Source organism: Hevea brasiliensis, chromosome 1, assembly GCF_030052815.1.
Source record: "Hevea brasiliensis isolate MT/VB/25A 57/8 chromosome 1, ASM3005281v1, whole genome shotgun sequence".
Lineage (NCBI taxonomy): Eukaryota > Viridiplantae > Streptophyta > Magnoliopsida > Malpighiales > Euphorbiaceae > Hevea > Hevea brasiliensis.
In genome coordinates, this window is record NC_079493.1 from 36,564,414 (window position 1) to 36,582,505 (window position 18,092).

The 18,092-nt window shown below is 34.0% G+C and overlaps 1 pseudogene; it reads right to left on the reverse strand.

The window, feature by feature from the left end:
* Positions 1 to 7,394: 7,394 nt before the first annotated feature.
* Positions 7,395 to 16,862, reverse strand: LOC110664067 (cytochrome P450 81E8-like; annotated as a pseudogene).
* Positions 16,863 to 18,092: the final 1,230 nt, after the last annotated feature.

Here is an 18,092-nt window from a genome sequence, read left to right on the forward strand (position 1 = left end):
GCCCTTTACAAACCTTCACACCAAAGCTTTTACAAGTAGCTTTACACTTCTACCAAGTGTTATCCCAAACACTTTTCACAACCAAGCTTCAATAGGTGCTTGAATGACCTCTCACAAATGATAATAATGTGTTTAAAACTCACTCTCACTCAATACAACAGAATCTATAAAGAAGAGTTGAGTAAATAAGCCAATGATGAGCAATAAAACACTTTGAGCACTTTGAATGAAAGCATTTATGATTTTGAACAGTAGAAGGACTTTCATTAAATGCAAAATGGCCAAAGGAAGGTGTATTTATAGCTTTGGAATGTTTTTTACCGTTGCAGAACTCATTTGAACGTTACAGATACGAATTTCAAGAAAATAGCCGTTATTTTGTCGTTTTCTGCGATGTTGTGCAGAGTTGAGACAATTAGCATACTTGAAAAAATAGCAAACCAGTTAGCATACTAAAATCAGTAGCAAACCAGTTAGCATACCAGGAAAACTTTTCTGCATAACTTTCAAAACTATAAAACTTTACACCAAATCATAGTCAAACATTTTTTAGGCCAATAATGATGTTTAAAAAGAAAATCTTTTGAGGGATTGAAAATAAGCATCATTGACTTTTACTCCTCAATTCTTTTCACAACCAATTCTAGAAATTAAAACTAACTTCTATACTAGATGTACCTTCAAATCTGATTTTTCAATGCAGCCTTGGAAGGTAACATTTTCTTCTTTGATCTCCTTTGATTCGTCCTGTGTTATCCTTAGAATGTCATCTTTTCTTCAAAAGCACGAATCCATTATAAAATCCTTGTGTCCTTTTTCTTTGAGATACACAACACTTAAAACAATGTTAGTTTGATTCTAGTTGAGTTTTGGTATCATCAAAATCTATGCTCCTTTGAGCTTGTGGGGTCAACAGTTTATTGTGCACAAACCAGACGTGAGTCACCTCTAGGCCTTGACTCAGTCTCTTAGACTTTCTGAGCCTTTTTCAGCTGAAACACACAGTTTCACAGTGTTTCAGTACCATAACTTAGCATAAATCCAAAAATAAATTCAAATTCACTTTTATCTAGCTTATATCTGCTAAACTTGACGTTCTTTAAAATTTGTGTTTCGGGGTTACTATTCACTATAGTATTCAAGTCAATTTGTTGACATTCTAAGGCTTAATAGGTATGAGAATCCCAACTTCACCCACATACCACATTTTGGTCACTAAATTTGTTGGTTTTGGTTGTTTTCTCAAAACTTAGGTCTTTTAGGCAAAATTGCCAATTTTCAATTTTGGTATCTTAAGTTGCACTGTTCCATTGGTAATTTTTCTGTTAGAATTTGGCAAATCTTTCTTCATAAAAAATGTTCCCTATTGTCTTAACTTTATTTTCCTTTTAGAATCACTCCAATTGGAGTTTTGTAGCTCAAGTTTTAGCCATTTGAACCATGGCTGCTGGATTGGACTTAACCCAGATTTCTGGGCAAATTCTGGTTCTGGCAGTTTTAGGTCACCAACTTTGGGTGGCCAAATGACTTGGTTAATGACATAATTTGGGTTTGTGTTCTGCATAAAAGTTTTAGGTCTATATCTTATCTATCCACTGGTAAAATTTCAGGTCATTTAGACCTGCCTAGCTCAAGTTATGGCCAAATGAACAAACACTGTTCATTTGGTCGGTTTGTACAGGTCAGACTGAGAATTTCCAGATTTGGTCAATTTGTTCACTAGGTTTTGGTCACTTTTTGGGCATGATTCCTAAATGAAAATTGTGTTATTTTTTTGTCTATTTTCATTCCCAATTGGTCTCATATCAATTAGACTTATAAATTTTCAGTTTTGGTCCCTCAAAAGGACCTTGGTCCTACTGCCTGCAGCATGACCACATTGAATCCAAATTTAACCTCAATTTAAACACTTCCAACACACTTCATTTGGTCACAAATGACCATTTCTCACTTCAAACTAGGTCAAACACATCATTTCGCCATTTCTCCAAATTTTGTCTCCTAAACCCTAAGTGCAAAACCCTACTTCATACTAATTATTACATTAGATTGATTCAACACATCTTAACATACCCTTACATCTCATTCAAGCATTCTAACAAGTTTAATGCAATCAAACTCATGAAATTCATCCCCCTTCATAGGCTGGCTGAAATTCCCTTTGGTCCTCCACAAATATTTTCTTTTGATTGTAAATAAATTTCTAACTTATTTGAAGTGCTTAAGCATGCATGTAAAGAGAGGTATGGGAAGAACCTCACTAACCTTATGTGATGCTTTTCAAGGCTTGAAATTCTTTCTTCCTTTCTTCTCCTTCTTGTCTTTCTTCCGTCCACTCTCCAAATAATGACTTAAATTAAGATTTTCTACTAGTTTAGGGAAAGATTTGTGGAGAGAGGAAACAATTTCAAGCTTGGAGTTTGGGGTGACAATGGAGGTTTGAGAGAGAATTTGGGAGAGAGAGATGACAACCAAAATGGGAAGAAGATAAATTTGACTTTTATTTTTTTTTTCCTTTTCATATTTTATCTAATAATAAATCTTGACTTGGTCAAAATGTGTATGAAATATTAAATTGGACTTATGATGTCATAATATAAGGTAGGCATGATGTCATTAAAGGCTTTTCTTTTCTTTTTCTTTTCCATTTATTTTTCCTTGGTTCTTTAATTTAATTCCCGAATCCGAAATTTTTTTTTCTCCGATTTTATTTGACAGTTAGGTCAGGAGTCAGCTCTCGGGGTCAATTGACCAAATTGCCCCTCGCCGGTTCAACCCGGTTTGCAAATAATTCAATATTTCTTCCGGCTCCCTGACCTAATTATTTGACTGGCTTAACAACCTTTTTCCTTGATTTTCTCTTTTCCACTGTGTTTATAATAGTCTTAAGGATCACAGTGTCATATTTTACGGTTCGAAATTTGAGTTTAAATCTACTTCGCAGTCCTTCCCGAGAAGGTCACCCATTGTTGTAACTCTCGGCTCGTTTAACTTCTTATGTTCTGTTTTTCTTATCTATACTTAACTAATTGACAATTACTAATTATTTGTGTTTATGGCTTATCTAGTTGTCTTAAGTGTGATTCTAACCCCCTTAATTTTCTGGACCGACTCCGGTCACCGGAACAGTGAAATGTACCAGGCTATGCAAATAGTGGTGTTACAAACAATTACTGTAGTATGATTTGTTATAATACTCCAATAAAAATACTATTTATTAAAATTTTTACACACTCTAATAAAAAAAATAATTTTTTTATAAGTGTAATAGTATAATTCTTTTTATTATTGCTGTTAAATAATATTTTTATAATAAAAATGACTGCAACATAATTTTTTGTAATACTCTAATATCTCCCTCCCCCTCTTTGTCAGTATCTCTTTATAAAAAAAGTAAAGTGCAGTGCATTTTGAGGTATTATTTTAGTTATTGATTTATATTATAAATTGTTATAGTATAATTTTTTATGACCCTCTAATCTCTCTCTCTCTCTCTCTCTCTCTCTCTCTCTCTCTCTCTCTCTCTCTCTCTCTCTCTCTCGACGTCTAGAGAACTTATAGGTGTAGTGAAGTTTAAGGTAATTTTTTATTTTGAGATTTTTTTTTTTAATTTTGATGTTAAATACTAACTTTATAAGAAAAATTAGCATAATATAATTATTTATAATACTGTAAAGAACTACTGTTTATCAAAATTCGTAGATACTGTAAAAGAAAATAATATTTTGTAAGTGTAATAGTTAATTTTTTTTATTATTGTTGTTAAATAATAATTTTATAATAAAAATTACTGTTGTGTAATTTTTTGTAACACTTTAATCTCCCTCTCTCTCTCTCTCTCTCTCTCTCTCTCTCTCTCTCTCTCTATTTTTCTATCAATATCTCTTTCTCTCAGCCTGTAGTGAAAGTAAGTTCCAATGCATTTTGATGTATTTTTTTAATTATTGATGCCATATTACAAATTGTTGTACTATAATTTTTTATGACACTCTAATCTCTATCTCTCTCAATCTCTCTCTCTTTCTGCCTATATTGAAATTAAGGCATTGCGATTTTGAGGTAAATTTTACTTTGAGCTAATTTTTTATTATTATTCATATTACATTTTTTTTTAATTATTGATGTTAAATACCAATTTTATAATAAAAATTACTATAATATAAATTTTTATAATACTGTAAAAAAAAACTACTATTGATTAAAATTCCTGCACACTAAAAAAAAACAATTTTTTGTAAAAGTAAATTTTTTTTAATTATTATTGTTAAATAATTTTTTTATAATAAAAATAACTGTTGTATAAAATTATTATTGTGAATCTTGAGGTAATTTTTATTTTTAGGTAATTTTAATTTTTGTATTATTGTTGTTATATGAAAATCTAAATAGAAATTGGTATATTAGATGTAAATACAATATTGCATTTGTTAAGTTTTTTATATAATGTGTTATAATAGATATTAATATATTAAAAGACTAATAATTAGAGTGATTGTTTGTTCATTTACTTTTATAATAAAAGAGTAATAATATGGTGCAGTGAAAGATTAATAAGTTGATTATTACCCTTGATAGGAATGGGAGAAGAACAAATGCACAGTCGAAATTACCTGCGGCTAGGTCCATCTGATCCTTCAATACTCAAACACCAGAGACTTCATCGGTCAGAGTCTATCTAGAAAGGTACAATGCAAGAAGAGGTGATAACTTGCAGAAGACATGCAGATGTTCTTCATGTAACACCCTAGGCAAATCCCACATCGACAAAACATGGGAGAGATGCTGGGTTCATAAGATGGAGGTTCCTAACCCCTATTGACGCGTTTTAAAACCGTGAGGGCTTCAGCCCAGAGCGGACAATATCACTAGTGGACCGGGCCATTACATTTGTGGTATCAGAGCCGCTCCGCGTGCAACCTTGAACGATGGTGGGGCAAACCTCAGCGAGGGCCGAGTCCCATAAGGGGTGGATTGTAACACCCTTTGTAATGGCCCGGCCCACTAGTGATATTGTCCGCTGGCTGAAACCTCACGGTTTTCGCGCGTCAATAGGGTTACGAACTGTCAACTTATGAACCCGGCATCTCCCGTGTTTTGTCGATGTGGGATTTGCCTAAGGTGTTAGAATCCACCCCCCTTATGGGACTCAGCGTCCTCGCTGAGGTTTGCCCCACCATCATTCAAGGTTGCACGCGGAGCGGCTCTGATACCACAAATGTAATGGCCTGGCCCACTAGTGATATTGTCCGCTCTGATACCAAATTGTAACAGCCCGATCCTTCTCCAGTTAGTATTGTCCGCTTTGGCCCATGGGCCTCACGGATTTGTCCCTTGGGAGGTTTCATTCCCAAAAGCGCGCTTTTGGGAATGAAACCTCCCAAGGGACAAATCCGTGAGGCCCATGGGCAGCGGTGTGCTAATCGAGAAGGATCGGCTATTTGTATCGTGGACTCCTCTAGTACGGTGTGTGGTGCGAGGATGCACCAGCGGAAGTGGTGGGCTTGTCACGACCAGGATGGGGTTGGGACGTGCTTGTTCAACCAGCTACGACCGGGTGGAAACCGTGTCCCACATAGTAAAATGGAAGAAAAGATTTGGGCCATATATGTGGGAGCCTTCCTCACCTAGTCAGCACGCTTTTGGGAATGAAACCTCCCAAGGGACAAATCCGTGAGGCCCATGGGCCAAAGCGGATAATACTAACTGGAGAAGGATCGGGCTGTTACACTTCACTTGGATGTCCCTCCACAATTGATTGTTCCTCATTTGACGAAAAGTTATTTTATTGGAGTATCTCGAATGAGATTTTTTGCATTAATTTTGCAAACGTAAACTCTGTTTATACAATAATGTATTTATAGATATAATAAACATAAGTCTCAAAATTTAACTTAACCATCAAGTACGTAGTTATTAATTTAACTAAACATTAATTCACATAAAAATTTCCATCAACAACCAAATACATAGTTAAAAAAAAAAAAACATATATCCATATAGTCCATACTTATGGATATCATGACTAGGCAATTTTCTTGCAATGTCTGTGTATTTTACCATTAAACCAATAGGACCAATAATTGCAATAATATAAAATTTTAATGTAATTATTTGTCATAAATTTATGATTAACTAGGCAAAAAAAAATCATTTTTTTGCAAATCAAATAATTTATTCACAAATAAGTTATAGAATTCTATTTTTTTTTCATAATAATAAAAATTTAAATATTTTAATTATAAGACATATTAAAATAAATCATTTCAATCTATTTCTTTTAAATTATTATACTTTAAACAATTCTTTTCCTAATTTCAATTTTGCAACATAACATATCAATTTCACTAATAATAATTTTTCTTTTTATATTTTTACTAATACAAAGTTTTTTACCACACTACTAAATTTACTAGACATCAAAAATAATACATAAGTAGATTTTATTCTATTTTCCTAAATTTAATAATATATTAACATTTATACTACATAATAAAAATTTTCTAATAATATAAATTTACCTCATTTTTGTTTTAAGTACTCTATAAAATTTTTTTTAAAAAATACGTAAAATATTATCAATATTTTACCTAATTATTTTTATCAAAAAATATAATACATATTAAAAAAAATTACCTCAACATTTTTTTTTAGTTTTTATACTTTTAATATTTTTTCATTATTTACAACTTGTCAATTACATTTTACATTATTTTCACTTAATTTTTTTCCCTCAGAAAATTTATGAATAATATTCAAAATAATAAAATTATTTTTTCCTTTTTTTTATTATTTTATTACCTTCTTTAAACATAAAATCATGTTCTAAACCTAATAATTTTTCAAATTTAAATTCTACAACATAATATTTAAATTTTATTACTAATATTTTTTATTTTAACTAATACAAATTGTTAACTACACTATTATATAATTATATAATATTTAATTTCACTATAAAATTTTAAAAATATTTTACTAATACATCAATTATTTTCTTTAACATGAAATTTATTATTACATATTATAAAAAAAATACATAAATATATGCACTATACATACCTTAAAATGTTAGGGAAAGAGAGAGAACCGGCTGGATGCTACCATTAGTGGCGTCTGATTGAAGCTTGGCGCTACCATTGGTAGCACCCAGCAGTTAGGCGCTACCAATGGTAGCACCCTACTGCTTCTTTTTTAGCTACACAGCAGCTGGGCGCTACCCATAGTAGCACCCAGTTGCCATTTTCGTAAAACGAGACATTTTTTCGCAAAACGAGAGAATGTGGTCAGCTAGATTCTACTATGGGTAGCACCCAGCTGCAACTGTCATTTTAATTTTTTTTTTTTTACATTTCAGTCCAAATAAAAGTTTATTATTACAAGTTAGTCCTTAGTCGCTACTCATGGTTGAGTCTGCCTGTCTCTCTCCTCCACGTCATAAAAAATACCCCTTTTGGCAAATATTTTTTCCCCCCACCCCCTTTTGGTAATTTAATTTTTAAAATGCATTCTTTAGGTAATTTCCCCTCAGATGACAAGTGTGGTGCTCAGAGTGGAATCACTGTACACAATCTCAAGTTCTCGGTGATGATACAATGAAGATATTTTAGTTTTGGTAAGCCTAATTCATCTATTAATCTGTCTTGACCAATTTCTATCTTTGCTTTAGCCTTCTTCAACACATTTGGGTTATTGATCAGATTTGAAATTGCACATTCTAATGACATAGCTAGGGTTTTTGTCCCTGCGGCTAACGTAATCTGTAAAAAATTAGATTAGAAATTCGAAATGTATATTCAGTTGAGAATTGGATCACTTTTGTTTCAAAAACTCATGTAAAAACATATGATTGTATCCATTAGGTAGCAGAAATTTTGTTTAGACTCGGTTTATCGATGATACCCAGTGTTTGTAATTGAGTCCATGATAGACAGGTCGTAAAAAGAAAGAGTCCACTAACCAGAATCAAGCCTTTGATGATTTCATCGGTGTAGTATTGAGGCTGCGATTCTTGCAAAGAAAGCAAGTGATTTATCATTGTATTCCTATCCTTGTCAATTCTATGCTCATCTATCAATTCTTGCATGAAGCAATCAACCTTTTGACCAAGCCTAACCAGTTTCTTTATAAATCCACCATAATCAACCCACTTCAAAATTGGAATCAAATCTCCCAAATGGGTTATCTCAGTACACTCCATAAACGCTTTTAAGATCTCCCTGAACTTTCTTGTCTCTTTTATAGCTGATTCTTTCAAATCTTCACCATAGTACCTCTTCCCTGTAACCATTCTCATTATTATGTTAGTAGTCAGATCGAAAAAGATCAATCTTAGCTCTACCTTAGTGAAGCCCCGGCATGAAACTCTATGAAGCTGGTGAAGTAATGTACTGACTTCGTCTCTTCGGATGCTTCGAAATTGGTTGAGACGATTAGATGATAGGATTTCAACAGTGCTTATGCAATGGAGATTGCGCCAATGGTCGCCGTAGCTTGCAACGCCGAGGGTGGTGTTGTTGCAGTTTACGTACCTACCCATGGAGAAATTAAGGCGGTTGGCAAAAATAACATCATTCTTGGTGAAACATTCTTCGACGGCCAATGGTGATGAGACAACAAGCACAGGGCGAGAGTCGAAGCGGAGTGAGATGATGGGGCCATACTTTTGGGAGAGATGGTGAAGAGTTTAATTAATGGGTGGTTTAAGTAGATGGAGATGGCCTATGTGACGCCCCTCACCCGTCTACAGTGTAGCCGAGCAAAAAGTGCCACATTCGGTGCCGGAGCACCCTATCTTGTCTTGTCATGTATATTGTAAATTTTAATGCCCTTTAAATCAAGTAATTTACGTGTAGAATTTTTTTTTTTTTATATCTTATTTTTGTGGAGACCCGAACAGATCCTCCTCTGTTTTATTAGCATCTGGCGGGTTCCACTATCACCTGTTAACATATTCATATTCATTTCACACATTTCCATATCATATTCTCATGTATCATATCATTTACAATTATTTATGAGATCTAAAAATGAAGTATCATCTATTGCATTCATATAGAAATTCATAGATAATAAATTACAAGTTTTCATTTCAATCTCAAAGTTTAATTACAGGTCCAAAATGAAATACATCATGACTAAACATAATGAACCAAAATACTAGTCTATACATGGGCCCTACCAAAATACAAAAGACTGGTGAGGTGACTCTAGTCGGTGGCAGATCTGGTCGGAACTCTGTTCGAATACTACTGTGGCGGCTGCTGATCTTCAGTACCTACGCGATGGAAAACCAACGCGCTAAGCATAACGCTTAGTGGTGCATAATTTATAATAACAATAATTAAACTTTGGAAATACATTTTTTTTATTACACTTTGGAAACAATTAAAATTATTGGGATCTTTCTTGTTTACTTATTGTATATTCAGTATTAATTAATTATTATCAATGTCCAAGAAACCTATAACAAATTATAAAAGCTGGATACACGAGAGTATACGGGTTAGACAGCCATATGTCTACCCTGTATACATCTGTCAGGCACGAGGCCAGCTATCGGGCACGAGACCCGCTGTCAGGCTTGTAAAGCCAGAAATAAGGTAGGCACAATGGCCCGTAAGCAGGCATATAGCTTGTAGAACAATCATACCAGACATATATTGTCAGTTCATGATTTTCTCGGTAGGCAGTACTGCTATCTATAGTCCCTAATTGGTATACCAATTTATCCAACTAAATAAATAAGTCTAGGTATACTATGGGCAATTAAATATTTTTAATTAATTTAGCACTATTCACTATTACTATTTTCTAGTACTGTTCATTGGTACCATAAATTTCATATTAATAGGATATTAGTCCTAATTTACATATTCATATCATTTTTTATATCAAATTTTCCTTATGAGTATTTTAATTATCCTATATAGCATTTTTCCCATGAACCTTTCTTTAGGTTCATGTTGATGTGTTATCTTTATCTAGGAATTTGACTAGGTTGGGATGTCTATTTAGTCACAATTCCTTCATAACAATTGCTCCTCTATGTTTAAACTTGAATTTCAGTTTTTGAATCACTGAGTTTGGGGTTATAGAACTCAAGTTATGGTCAAAATACCAAAGGAATAGTATTTTGGGACATTTTCTGGGTTGGCAGTTTCAGTGACCCAACTTGTGCTAACAATTTGAATTGGCTAAAGGCAAAACTGGGTTAAGTAGTCTTCATGAAAAGTGTAGCCCTATGTCTAAACTTTCCATGGGTAAAATTTTAGATCATTTGGACCAGTATAGAGAGAGTTATGACCAAATGAACACGTATTATTCATTTGGTCATTTTCTGGGTTGGCAGTTTCAGTGGCCCAACTTGTGCTACCAATTTGAATTGGTTAAAGGCAAAACTGGGTTAAGTGGTCTTCATAAAAAGTGTATCTCTATGTCTAAAATTTCCATGGGTAAAAGTTTAGGTCATTTGGACCAGTATAGAGAGAGTTATGACCAAATGAACACGTACTGTTCATTTGGTCATTTTCTGGGTTGGCAGTTTCAGTGGCCCAACTTGTGCTACCAATTTGAATTGGTTAAAGGCAAAACTGGGTTAAGTGGTCTTCATGAAAAGTGTAGCTCTATGTCTAAACTTTCCATGGGTAAAATTTTAGGTCTTGTGGACCATTATAGAGAGAGTTATGACCAAATGAACACTTACTGTTTATTTGGTCATTTTCTGGGTTAGGTGCAGGGAAATCCGAATTTGGGCAGTATTTAGCTCAAGTTTTGGACAGAATTTGGGCATGGTTTCTTCATGGAAAATGGGCTATTTTGGGTCTAGTTTCACCTCCAATGGCCTCATACCAATTGGGGTTACACAATTTTATTTATGGCCTAAAATGTACACTGCCCTCAACAAACACAACCTGCAGAAAATTAACACTTCCAAAACTCAATCTCCTCCAACTTCCTTACTTCAATTTGCATGCAATACACTTCTATAAGCAACAATCTCATCCCAATCAGGTCAAATTTCAAGCATTTACACAAAATCTCCAAGTCATGTACACAAACCCTAATTTCCAAGTTTCAAACTTAATCAATTCAATCCCTTTTCACTTCTCATACATATAATCATATCAATCATCATTTCTAAACTCATTTACATTATTTGAACACAATAAAGCCCAACACATTTCATGGCTACCAAAATTTGGGGACATCATGGGTTCATGAATTTCTTGTTAATTTCTTGAAATTTCCACTTATCTCAAGTCACTTTCAAGTATTAAAGAAGAAGGAAGGGAGAAAAGCACTAACCTCTTGTGACGCAACTTGAAACTTTTCCCAAAACTTCAACTTTCCTTCTCCCTATGGGTACCTAGAGCTTCCTTATGATGTGGGCTAAATTTTTAATGAAGGGGACCATGGGTTTTGGTGGATAAATGAAGAGAAACTCAAGCTCAAAGCTTGAGCAAAAATGGTGGAGGGGGGAGAACATGGAGACGGCAAGGAGAGAGAGAAGAGGAAATGAAGAAGACTTGTGGTTGGTGAATTTTTGTCTCTTGTGTCTTATATATATATATATATTCTATAATTATTATACTTTATTTTTTTTTAAAATGCCATAAGTCTATTTCCTTTCTTTTCTTTTCTTTCCTTTTCTTTTCTTTTCTTCTTCTTTCTCTTCTCATTTTCCAAATTCAAATTCATAAATTTAATTTATGTTAATTATTTTATTTCCTAATTTTAATTTGACATTTAAGTCAAAATTTACCTCTAGGGGTAAAATGACCAAAATGCCTTTCATGGTGCTCATCGGGTTATTTTTATTATTTTATACTAATTTATAAATTCTCTAAACTTTAATTTATTTTTCTCAAAATTTTTTTTCCTATATTTTTTTTAATATTTATTTCATTAATTTATGTCTCCTCACTATAGTTTAAGTATAGTTCCAGACATCCTGACTGTCCGAACAGACATTAGTCGTTGAAACAGTAAAATGTACGGACTACCTTCGGTGAGGGCGTTACAATTCTTCCCCTCTAAATAAAATTTTGTCCTCGAAATTTACACAGTGTAATTAATCGAGGGACTGCTATCTCTTTGTCTTTTCACCTTTTTGTGTTATAATACTTTACTTTTTTTTTTTAGTCTGTCTTATTAATCTTTATTCTACAATCTTATCCTTATCTCGATTTACTATTGAAAATACGTAGCTCTACACAATAGTCCTATGTCGCATCAGAATCTGCAGACTACAAAGACAAACATCAAGAGCATTGCATAGTTACCACGGTATATCCCAATAGACTAACTCTTTTTTTTTTTTTTTTCAACCAGTTCTGTACTCATCTTCTTTCATCTCATATATAGCCTCCTTCTCATTTCCTTCTATTATCTTTAACACGATCCTTTTCGGTTGATAATCTACAATCACCTGGTGACCTAAAGGGTTGGTGACAAGTATGTCATCTTCTGACCCATCTATCGGTATCCTCTTTCAACAGGAGGTACAATGCATATATAGGGGTGAACATAGTTAGGGTCTATCAATACATACTTAAAGGTATTATAATTAGGAAATGCACCTCTGATAACGTCTACCGGATTTGGCTCCTCTCGAGCCATAGCGTACACGCGGGATGCTACTTCAGCCTTGGGGTGTTCTATAGTCTTAGAAGCTCTCTGTGATGTACCAGCTATCTCTGATCTCATCAGTCTTCTACCCCTCTGTACTGTCGGGGCAGACTTCTAAGTTTGTGGTGGAGCTGTGGGAGCACTCCTCTGTGGGCAATCTCTTAAAAAAATGCTTTATGGACCCACATCTGAAACATCCACCCATTAGCAATCTACACTTTCCTCTGTGGTTCTTCCTCCAATGTGTACAAACTGGCATCGGGGTTGATCTTCGTGCTATAGGACCCACAGAATTGTCAATTGATACACTCATCTGACCTCCTCTCCTCGGGGCAAATCGGAACCTCTGCCTCTGTTCTCTACTCTAAATCTAACCCTGAGACCCCCTGGGTCTCTTGCTCTCAGAGCAACTACTGGGTGGCAGTCCGGACCCTCTCTTGCACTGCCTGTCTCTCCTAAACTGCTCATCATTTCTAACTCTCTCTACTGGGGTCCTATATACTAGATGGGGAGGTGGTGGCATAGCTCCAGTGATCTGACGGAGCAATTGAGTCATTTGCTCTAGGAAGGCCTGTTGTGTCCTTACTAAAGTATCCAACGATGGTTCTGCTCTACTGCTACTATGCCCATGATTAAACGTAGGTGTAGGTGCGTGACTCTTTACTTCCTCCTCTATCGGTCTTGGAGGTCCGTGCTCTGAAGGAACAGATGTCATCGATCCTATAAAATAGACAAAGAATAGATCTACATTAGTGTCACCTTGACTCTATCTAAAGGCCCATGCATGTAATGCAACTATTTCTTTCTATCTATCTAGGTCTAGGACCGCCTAAACCTCTGCTCTGATACCACTAAATGTGACGCCCCTCACCCGTCTACAGTGTAGCCGAGCAAAAAGTGCCACATTCGGTGCCGGAGCACCCTATCTTGTCTTGTAATGTCTATTGTAAATTTTAATGCCCTTTAAATCAGGTAATTTACGTGTAGAATTTTTTTTTTTATATCTTATTTTTGTGGAGACCCGAACAGATCCTCCTCTGTTTTATTAGCATCTGGCGGGTTCCACTATCACCTGTTAACATATTCATATTCATTTCACACATTTCCATATCATATTCTCATGTATCATATCATTTACAATTATTTATGAGATCTAAAAATGAAGTGTCATCTATTGCATTCATATAGAAATTCATAGATAATAAATTAGAAGTTTTCATTTCAATCTCAAAGTTTAATTACAGGTCCAAAATGAAATACATCATGACTAAACATAATGAACCAAAATACTATTCTATACATGGGCCCTACCAAAATACAAAAAACTGGTGAGGTGACTCTAGTCGGTGGCAGATCCGGTGAACTCTGTTCGAATACTCTTTGTGGCGTGCTTGATCTTCAGTACCTACGCGATGGAAAACCAACGCGCTAAGCATAACGCTTAGTGGTGCATAATTTATAATAACAATAACTAAACAATTGAATTAATATATACAAATCATAAATTCTGGGTCTTTTACATTTTTTTTATTACACTTTGGAAACAATTAAAATTATTGGGATCTTTCTTGTTTACTTATTGTATATTCAGTATTAATTAATTATTATCAATGCCCAAGAAACCTATAACAAATTATAAAAGCTGGATACACGGGAGTATACGGGTTAGACAGCCATATGTCTACCACATATATATCATGAGCACGAGGCCATCGAGCACGAGACCCATTGTCAGGCTTGTAAAGCCAGAAATAAGGTAGGCACAATGGCCCGTAAGTAGGCATATAGCCTGTAGAACAATCATACTAGACATATATTGTCAGTTCATGATTTTCTCGATAGGCAGTACTGCTATCTATAGTCCCTAATTGGTATACCAATTTATCCAACTAAATAAATAAGTCTAGGTATACTATGGGCAATTAAATATTTTTAATTAATTTAGCACTATTCACTATTACTATTTTCTAGTACTGTTCATTGGTACCATAAATTTCATATTAATAGGACATTAGTCCTAATTTACATATTCATATCATTTTTAATATTAAATTTTCCTTATGAGTATTTTAATTATCCTATATAGCATTTTTCCCATGAACCTTTCTTTAGGTTCATGTTGATGTGTTATCTTTATCTAGGAATTTGACTAGGTTGGGATGTCTATTTAGTCACAATTCCTTCATAACAATTGCTCCTCTATGTTTAAACTTGAATTTCAGTTTTTGAATCACTGAGTTTGGGGTTATAGAACTTAAGTTATAGTCAAAATACCAAAGGAATAGTATTTTGGGACATTTTCTGGGTTGGCAGTTTCAGTGACCCAACTTGTGCTAACAATTTGAATTGGTTAAAGGAAAAACTGGGTTAAGTAGTCTTCATGAAAAGTGTAGCCCTATGTCTAAACTTTCCATGGGTAAAATTTTAGGTCATTTGGACCAGTATAGAGAGAGTTATGACCAAATGAACACATACTGTTCATTTGGTCATTTTCTGGGTTGGCAGTTTCAGTGGCCCAACTTGTGCTACCAATTTGAATTGGTTAAAGGCAAAACTGGGTTAAGTGGTCTTCATAAAAAGTGTAGCTCTATGTCTAAAATTTCCATGGGTAAAATTTTAGGTCATTTGGACCAGTATAGAGAGAGTTATGACTAAATGAACACGTACTGTTCACTTGGTCATTTTCTGGGTTGGCAGTTTCAGTGGCCCAACTTGTGCTACCAATTTGAATTGGTTAAAGGCAAAACTGGGTTAAGTGGTCTCATAAAAAGTGTAGCTCTATGTCTAAACTTTCCATGGGTAAAATTTTAGGTCATTCGGACCATTATAGAGAGAGTTATGACCAAAGGAACACGTACTGTTCATTTGGCCATTTTCTGGGTTGGGTGCAGGGAAATCCGAATTTGGGCAGTGTTTAGCTCAAGTTTTGGACAGAATTTGGGCATGGTTTCTTCATGGAAAATGGGCTATTTTGGGTCTAGTTTCACCTCCAATTGGCCTCATACCAATTGGGGTTACACAATTTTATTTATGGCCTAAAATGTACATTGCCCTCAACAAACACAACCTGCAGAAAATTAACACTTCCAAAACTCAATCTCCTCCAACTTCCTTACTTCAATTTGCATGCAATACACTTCTATAAGAAATAATCTCATCCCAATCAGGTCAAATTTCAAGCATTTACACAAAATCTCCAAGTCATGTACACAAACCCTAATTTCCAAGTTTCAAACTTAATCAATTCAATCCCTTTTCACTTCTCATACATATAATCATATCAATCATCATTTCTAAACTCATTTACATTATTTGAGCACAATAAAGCCCAACACATTTCAGGGCTACCAAAATTTGGGGACATCATGGGTTTATGAATTTCTTGTTAATTTCTTGAAATTTCCACTTATCTCAAGTCACTTTCAAGTATTAAAGAAGAAGGAAGGGAGAAAAGCACTAACCTCTTGTGACCCAACTTGAAAATTTTCCCAAAACTTCAACTTTCCTTCTCCCTATGGGTACCTAGAGCTTCCTTATGATGTGGGCTAAATTTTTAATGAAGGGGACCATGGGTTTTGGTGGATAAATGAAGAGAAACTCAAGCTCAAAGCTTGAGCAAAAATGGTGGAGGGGGGAGAACATGGAGACGGCAAGGAGAGAGAGAAGAGGAAATGAAGAAGACTTGTGGTTGGTGAATTTTTGTCTCTTGTGTCTTATATATATATATATTCTATAATTATTGTACTTTTTTTTTTTTTAAAAATGCCATAAGTCTATTTCCTTTCTTTTCTTTTTTTTCCTTTTCTTTTCTTTTCTTTTCTTCTTCTTTCTCTTCTCATTTTCCAAATTCAAATTCATAAATTTAATTTATGTTAATTATTTTATTTCCTAATTTAATTTGACATTTAAGTCAAAATTCACCTCTAGGGGTAAAATGACCAAAATGCCTTTCATGGTGCTCATCGGGTTATTTTTATTATTTTATACTAATTTATAAATTCTCTAAACTTTAATTTATTTTTCTCAAAATTTTTTTTCCTATATTTTTTTTAATATTTATTTCATTAATTTATGTCTCCTCACTATAGTTTAAGTATAGTTCCAGACATCCTGATTGGAAGAGAAGGTGGACTTGGTGGAAGTTTTTTTGGCTGTTTTCTTGTTTGTAGCATTAACTTCATAGCCACAATCAGAAAGAAAGTGCACATAATAATGTAGATGATTGTTTCTTCCATTATTACATGGAATCGAGTGTGATTTTTGATATGCTCTAATCTTAAGATTTTGATTTGCTTTAATCTTAAAGCATATATTTATATTGTGAGTGCAAGGGAGTAGTAATTAATTAATTAATAGATAAATTATTATTTTTGTGAAAAAAAATACTATTTAATTTGTAGATATTGTCATTATTAACACTTTCATTCATCTACCTTAAAGAGTAGATTAAAACATTTCTAATATTTGATTGCACCTGCAAATTGATCCAAATGTCCATATTTTTATGTTTTTACCATTAATAAAAAGTAAAAATACCTTAACATCCCACCTATCCCCATCCTCCTCCCCCCTTCGTGGTTATCTCTTGAAATCTCAAACCCCTTAAAAAAGAAAAATGCTTTAAGAAGCCGCAACGCCTCCCTCCAAGCCACCGTCCTTAGTAGCTACCCCCCTTCCCTGTCTCAAAACCACCCCATCCTCCTCCTTCTCCTCCTCTCCCCTTGTGTCAACCTTGATCACCAGTTCTCTATCAAGTTTTCTCAATAACCTCAAAACCTTCCAATTGACCCATAAAATCGCTCTCTCAATAGAGGCTTCAATGGTAAAACTAAAGAAAAACCATGAGATTATGATATGTTTCGTTGAAGATTAAAAAATCAAGGTTAAATATTACACTTGAAAGTTTTAACTTTTAAAGAAAGTAATTATTAACTTAGTCCCCCAAAGTTAAATTTAACCCTTTAAGCCGATAAAAATATTAATGAGATGAAAAGTTAATTTAGTTTTTTTAGTATCCAAATAAGATTAATAAGAAGTTAAAAATTACAAGGGTAATAACAACCTATTCTTAATCACTGAACGCCCCCTAAATAAAAAGAAGAAATTAAAGGGAATTAGAGGAGAAAGAAGAAATGCTAACCTTTGAACAACATGGGCTCAGCCCTAGATTAATTTGAGGTTTAGATAAGAAGGAAATTAATATTATGTAGCCAACCCTAATCCAACGAGTCAATATTCCCCTAATACTTATGAATTTCTCTTTATAATACGATTTTTCTCTGTTGGGGTTATCAATTTGCTTGAAAACCTATTAGATTTTTTTTTTTCTTTTTTGGTGGTGGGTTATTTGTTGCGAACTTATAAGTTTATGTTCATAAGAAGGGAAAGATGTAGTTATTAGAGCAAAGATAAGCTCAGGAAAGACTTGGCTTATCTGCTTATTTTGCTTCAAATGTAGTTTGGAA